This window comes from Psammomys obesus, unplaced genomic scaffold, assembly GCF_907164565.1.
Source record: "Psammomys obesus unplaced genomic scaffold, mPsaObe1.curated_primary_1811, whole genome shotgun sequence".
In the NCBI taxonomy this organism is placed as follows: Eukaryota; Metazoa; Chordata; class Mammalia; order Rodentia; family Muridae; genus Psammomys; species Psammomys obesus.
In genome coordinates this window covers 23,111,448-23,117,646 of record NW_026596073.1, presented here as the reverse complement: position 1 = coordinate 23,117,646, position 6,199 = coordinate 23,111,448, and the positions used below count along the sequence as shown (strand labels likewise).

The 6,199-nt window shown below is 44.6% G+C and overlaps 1 pseudogene; it reads left to right on the top strand.

Annotated features, from left to right (window-relative positions):
* The first annotated feature begins 3,708 nt into the window (after positions 1-3,708).
* On the top strand, positions 3,709-4,552 carry LOC129690290 (39S ribosomal protein L46, mitochondrial-like; annotated as a pseudogene).
* The last annotated feature ends 1,647 nt before the right edge of the window (positions 4,553-6,199 follow it).

Below are 6,199 nucleotides of genomic sequence, written 5' to 3'. Positions count from 1 at the left end.
CATGCTCCTAATGACCCCTCACACATCCTCCTGTAAGTAACCCCAATAAATTCACTAACTTAGATTTGGGTGGAGATTTTTTTTTGGTCTGTTGTCACTGACTTATCTGAAGTAAATAAACTTTTGTTCATGTCTTCACTTGAAAAGTTGTATGATGACATGAGAACACATTTGTCTATAGGACAAATGTGATGATACGATTGAAATAAACAGTCTAAGGATATGATACAATATGATTTCTAATCTCATAATGAGATGCCTCTATCAACATTAGGAAGAACTTTGCAAAATCTTGAGAAAATATCTCACAGTACAGGGGCAGCAGGTGTTTGGAAGTTTATCTGACATCTATGTATTACATCCAGTGGTGGAGGATCATAGAGGAGGCTTGTGTGGATGCTGGGGAATCTTTCTCTGGAGCTTGAGAGTGGTGGGCTTTCAAATTGTTCTGTGTACTCCTAAGGTCAAGACATAGAGTCAGAACTCTAAAATCAAACAGAGCTATGTGTTAGTAATGATCTCCTTGTAAAAGTGTTCAAATTTTCTGAGAGCCGGTGCTCTAACCTGTGAAAGGGGCATGTGAGTTACCTTTCTATTGCAGTGACAAAGAATCATGACCAAGGCAACTGTCTTAGGGTTTCCATGGCTGTGATGAAACACTATGATCACGGTAACTTAAAAAGGAAGACATTTCATTAGGGCTGGATTGTAGTTTCAGAGGTTGTCCATTGTCATCATGGGAAGCATTGCAGCATGCAGGCAGTCATGGCACTGGAGGAGCTGAGAGTTCTACATCTAGATCCTCAGCAGCAGGGAGAGACTGGGAGAACGGGTGTAGCTTGAGCATATGTAACCTCAAAGCCCACCTCCACAGTGACAAACTTCCTTCAACAAGGCCACACCTACTCCAACTCCTAATAATGCCACTCCCTATGGGTCAAATATTCAAATATACACGTCTATGGGGAGCCATACCTAGTCAAAGCACCATAACAACCTATACAAGAAGGCATTTATTTTGAAGTTCATGGTTCTAGAGAGTTAGAGTTTGTGATTATCATGACAGGGAGCTATGGCAGCTGGTAGGCAGGCGTGATCCTGAGAGCTTCTATCTAATCCACAAGTAAGAGAGAGAGAGAACTAGGAATAACATGGGCTTTTGAAACCTTAAAGGTCCCCCCAGTGACACACCCCTTGCACCTCTTAATTCTTCCCAAATAGTTCTACCAACTGGGGACCAAGTATTCAAATATGTGAACCTCTGGGGGGATTGCCGTTCAAACCTGCAGAGTGAGCGACAGTGGCCAGGTTCAGACTTGTGGTGAAGACTGGGAGCAATAGACACAAAGTACTAGGAGAACGCTACTATTCAATACTGAAGACTTTGTTTAGTGTAATTAGTGGAAAGGTGGACGTGAGGAGGATTAAAGCGTTTTAACCTCTGTCCTCAGTGAGAGCTCAGCCATGCTGCTTTCCTCTTTTGAGCCTTCATTTGTTTTTCATAAAAATTGGAAAGTGGGAACAAGTCTATCCTTAAGGACTCTTCCACAGACTCAGCCTCTGATTCAGGTTGCATGGTTTTTCTAGGGCAAGCTAGAGCATACTTATCTCCAAGCGGCAGCTGCGTCCAGGCCATCAGTGAGAAAACCAGGAGCTCATGTCGGATAAGAGATTCTCTAGGCCCACCAGCAAAGCTACTGAACTCCAGATAGTACTGGGCCTTATCTCCAGCCATTTGTAAGAGCCAATGGCCTCTCCAGCCCTAGGCAGGAAGAATGACTATGGAGTGGACAGCAGTCCTCCTAGTCACATTTGCATGAAAGAAAGGTCATATTGTCACAGAAGCACCTATGACCAAAACAAAAAAAACCAGAAAGCACAGACAGGGATTGGAGGGGGTGAAGACGACATTTGGACAGGATTGCCAGCCTGTCTAGGCTCATCAGCCCTTGCTACTGCCGCTATGTAAATAATGGACTACCGAGGTAGTGGATCAATTATGTCCGTAGCAGATTCTCTTCATGAGATAGAAAGGCAAATCACCCCCCTCCGAGCAGACATCTATCACATGAAACCGATTATTTTATTGTCAGCCTTTCAGAGATAGGTATTCACCTGCTGTGCAGAAGCTGTCTCCTGTTTAATTCAATGACTTTTAGAAAATGAGAATGTTTTATTCCATTTACTTGTTCCTTAAAGCTCTTAAGAAGGCCAGAGACTGTGTAAAGCATCTCAGGACCTCAGATGGAAGAGACGAGACAATTTAGAAATAGAGACGAAATTCCTGTCTTTATCTCCTCCAGGCCCCAGCTGGGAGGAGCTCAAGCCATCCCACAAGACATCTGTCTTCATAATCCCCAGGGAGGGAGAGCATGAAGTGTGCCCGCCCCATGGTTTTCTGTGTCTGAAAAGGCATGGTGGTGTTTACACTTTCTTGTGATAAAGTCTTATCCTGTCAGGTGCCACAATACTCTGGAAGATGACTGAAGGCAAGAGCTAACACACCTTGCTGGAGGATTCAATCGTTCAGTATATGCCTCTGGGCTGGCCTAATACTCTGTGCCCGTAGCTTGTTATTCAGCTTGATCTGGGGCATCCTCCCCATTTGGCTTGATTTAGCTTTCAGCAAACATTAAGAGTTGAAGGGCGATCTGGCCTCTTGGATCAGGCCCTATGACAGCTCAGTGCTTTCTAGGTCTGATGCTGCAGGGCCCACTTGGAATCATTCACACAGAGGAGACTGTTGACCGTTTTTAATGTCTTGATCTATATTTATCTAATAGTGCTCAAAAAAAGCTTCTTAAAGTAGCGATCAAGTAGAAGACGTACTTACTACATCATGAGGTCTACTTTTGGTCTCGTGTTTCTGTACACGTACTCTGGGATCCCATCTCTTGATGTGACCACATGATGGCAAAGATGACGACGACAATGTCTATGATTTCTTGTCCAGACCCTTACTCTCTCAGCCCCTATCCTAGCTGAATCAGCTGCTGCTCTTTTCTTTATGATCTGTGTTGGAAACATTCTGGCAATTAATATATCATCAGAAGACTGGCTTGAAATGAGGCCAACTTTATCCGGTATCACAATAGCTTGAAGACTCGAATTGTTTTCTCCAGAACAGACGCTGACAATGGCTCACCTGACAAGCAAGTGCATGTCTCCTTCCCACACGCTGTACGCACGCAGCCTTAACATCCCCGATTCTTTACAAAATAAACTGCGTCAAATGGGGGCCATCTCACCCATGACCACAACTGCCTAGGAAGTCTCAAGACTTCAACCAACCAACCAACCAATGGAGTCAGTATGAGTGAGAATAAGAATAGAGTGTGTGGCCTCCTCAGAAAGGTGACGTGACCTCTGGCTTGGAGAGGGCAGTGTGTCTAGTCAAGGGAGTAACTCTGGATATTTGGAGACTTCATCCTTTGCCCTCGTAGCTGTTTAGTGAATTCAAGATAAAGAAATCCTGATTTGTATATATTGTGTCTACTTGGGTTGTGTATGAGGACTGACAGCCAATAGCCTGTCATGTGGGGTGTGGAGTACTGTATAGCCTGACGTGGTTTCTTGTGTACTTGGGACTGAGTTAGGACCTTTCCTTTAATAGTCGCTCAATAAGTAGACTAGAGAAAACATAAATAAAATGCAATTTCAACCTGATAAAGGAATCCAGAAGAGGATACCTTGTGGGAAGACAGAGAGATGGTGACGCCCATAGGACATACTCTGTTAGGAGTGGCTAGAGGCTGGCAGCGGCTTGACGGGCTTTGGGCAGGTAGCCCATGTTCTCACTGCTGGTCCCTTGAGGTTGTGCCCTGAAGCAGCTGGTCTCCATGGCACTTGCTGGGTGCCTTGCATCTGTAGTGGCCACTGCTGATCACCAAGCTGCTGCCCTCATTGCAGGAAGACATGGCTGGTCGACTACAGCAGGAAGAGATGAAGAGAAGCCTGTATTCAGACCATGAGCTTCGTGCTCTGGATAAAGCTCAGAGACTGGCAAAGAAGAACGCCGACCTTTATGATGGTGAACAAGATGAGCAGGGCATTACGCTTGCACAAGATTTAGAAGATATGTGGCAGCAGGCATTCCTACAGTTCAAACTTGGAGCTTGGGTAACAGAAGCAGATTTAAAAAAAATGATAGAACCTCCTTGCATCATAAGCTAGACAGGAATCTTGATCTCTTAGTCAGAGAGAAGCTTGGAGACCAAGATTTTTAGACGCTCCCTCAAGTAGAGTGGCAGCCTAGAGAGCCCCTTTGAGGGACAGCTGAGTGAGTCCTGGCCACACTCACAGACAACAACATGGAAGCCAGGTTCCTAGGGAATGCACGTGTGGACACTACAAGTTCAAGCTTCCCAATGTAATTCGGACAGAGAGTGACCTTGGGATCAAAGTCTTCTTCTTCCAAACTCCGCTGCTCACTGGAGACTTTGTGCAGGCCAGGAAAAAGAACTGCCATGTGTGGGTCAGTAAGAAAAATTTGGGTAACTATCTGCAGCCCAAGTACCCGGCTCAGGTCCAACGATTTCTCCTGGATCTCTGATGGCCTCAGGTCAGGCAGTTTCTCCCTGACCTCTGATGGCCTCAGCTGCCTGTGGATGATGTGCACATAAGTCAAGTATTAAGACCTCAGGAACAATGTTGATGCCCATTTATAGGGACCTCAAGCACCAGAATAAATTCTGAGAATTAAAGATATGTTATTGTGTTGGATTTTGATTTGTCCTTGGAGGACAACTGGCTTTGCCCAGTGAAGTGGGGCCAGGACAGAGTGTTTGTCTACATGAAGTTAAAGCATTGTGTTACAATGAATTAACAGACCCACTGGGGTCCAGAAGAAAGAAATGAATTGACCTAAATCTTCAGCTCTGGGAAATTTTCTAGGCCCATGAAAAGCCTAGTTATACAGTTTCTTAGTTGTTTTCCATGTTATCTTTTCCTTTCCATTTGATAGGAAGGAAATATCTTCTTCATCTCTCCCTACCTTGTGTTTTGAAAGTTTTATATTTAGGAGATTAATCACTTCTTAACCATTTAGCAATGGTCATTTGAAATAAAGTCTATCTTCTCCCCAGACTAAACAAAGAAAAAGAAGAAAAGGAAGAACAAAAAGAAATCCAGAAAACTTCAAAAAGGGTTTGGACTAATAATGTAGAACAAAGTTTAGCATTTTAAACTGCTCGAGGCGTACAATTTCGTGCATTCCCACTGGTGTTTGTTCTCCTACATACTGTGGCTGGGTGTACAGAGGGGCACCTACTGTCTCCAGAAATTCACCCCAAATGAGACTCTACTCACTAAACGGCAGACCTTCGCTTTCTCACCGTGGCTCACTTTTTTCACCTCTCTAGGAATACTATGAATGGCATCGCACTGAACTTGTTTCTCATGACTGGCTTATTTAACTTGGCCAATAACACCTTATGGCCGGTACAACGCGCGCACAGGCGATGTGAAAAGCAATAGCTGTGCAGCAGTTTTCCTGTCCCACTGTGGCCTGTAATTGAGTGGGGAGTAAGGCAAGGTGCCTGTGCTGTTTCTTACGTCTCCCCTGTGAGTAGATTTTTAAGTGGAATGTATATACAACTGAAAATCCCTGGGCCGTGGGCAGGGCTGGGTCTAGGAACTCTAAAAAGCATTATGCGAAAGGTTTTTCTTCATCCCTCAGCTCTGATTATTTTTTTCTCGGTTAGGCTCAACCAGAATGTCCTTGAGGGTGGTAAAGAGTAATCAATGACTCTGAAATCACAACACACACACACACACACACACACTGAATCAGAGACAGAGTCAGACAGAGCCATAAGCTAGCAAATCCAATAGAGAAAATATTTTTCCAACAGTTACCGCATGAATGTGTGTGACACACTGCGCCGGCTGGTGCCATTGTCTTATTTCTCAATCCATCCCTAAGTGCAGGGAGGTGGGACACGGTGGCGCTGTGTCCCAGGCTCGCCACAGTTCTCATGCATGAGGTTCGTACCACGTGCTTCAGGAAGACTCAGGGTGGGGCTTAGAATACTGACACTGGGGAAATGAGAAATAGAGTGTAGGAAGGTGAGAAACGAAATGTTGCCGAACATGGGATCCTTTTTCTTGAGGTCTACTACACAGGTATAGTCCTAAGCGATCTAGTCCCTGAGTCATTTCACTTCATAACTATAATCTTGTGCTGAGATTCTTAATGGAC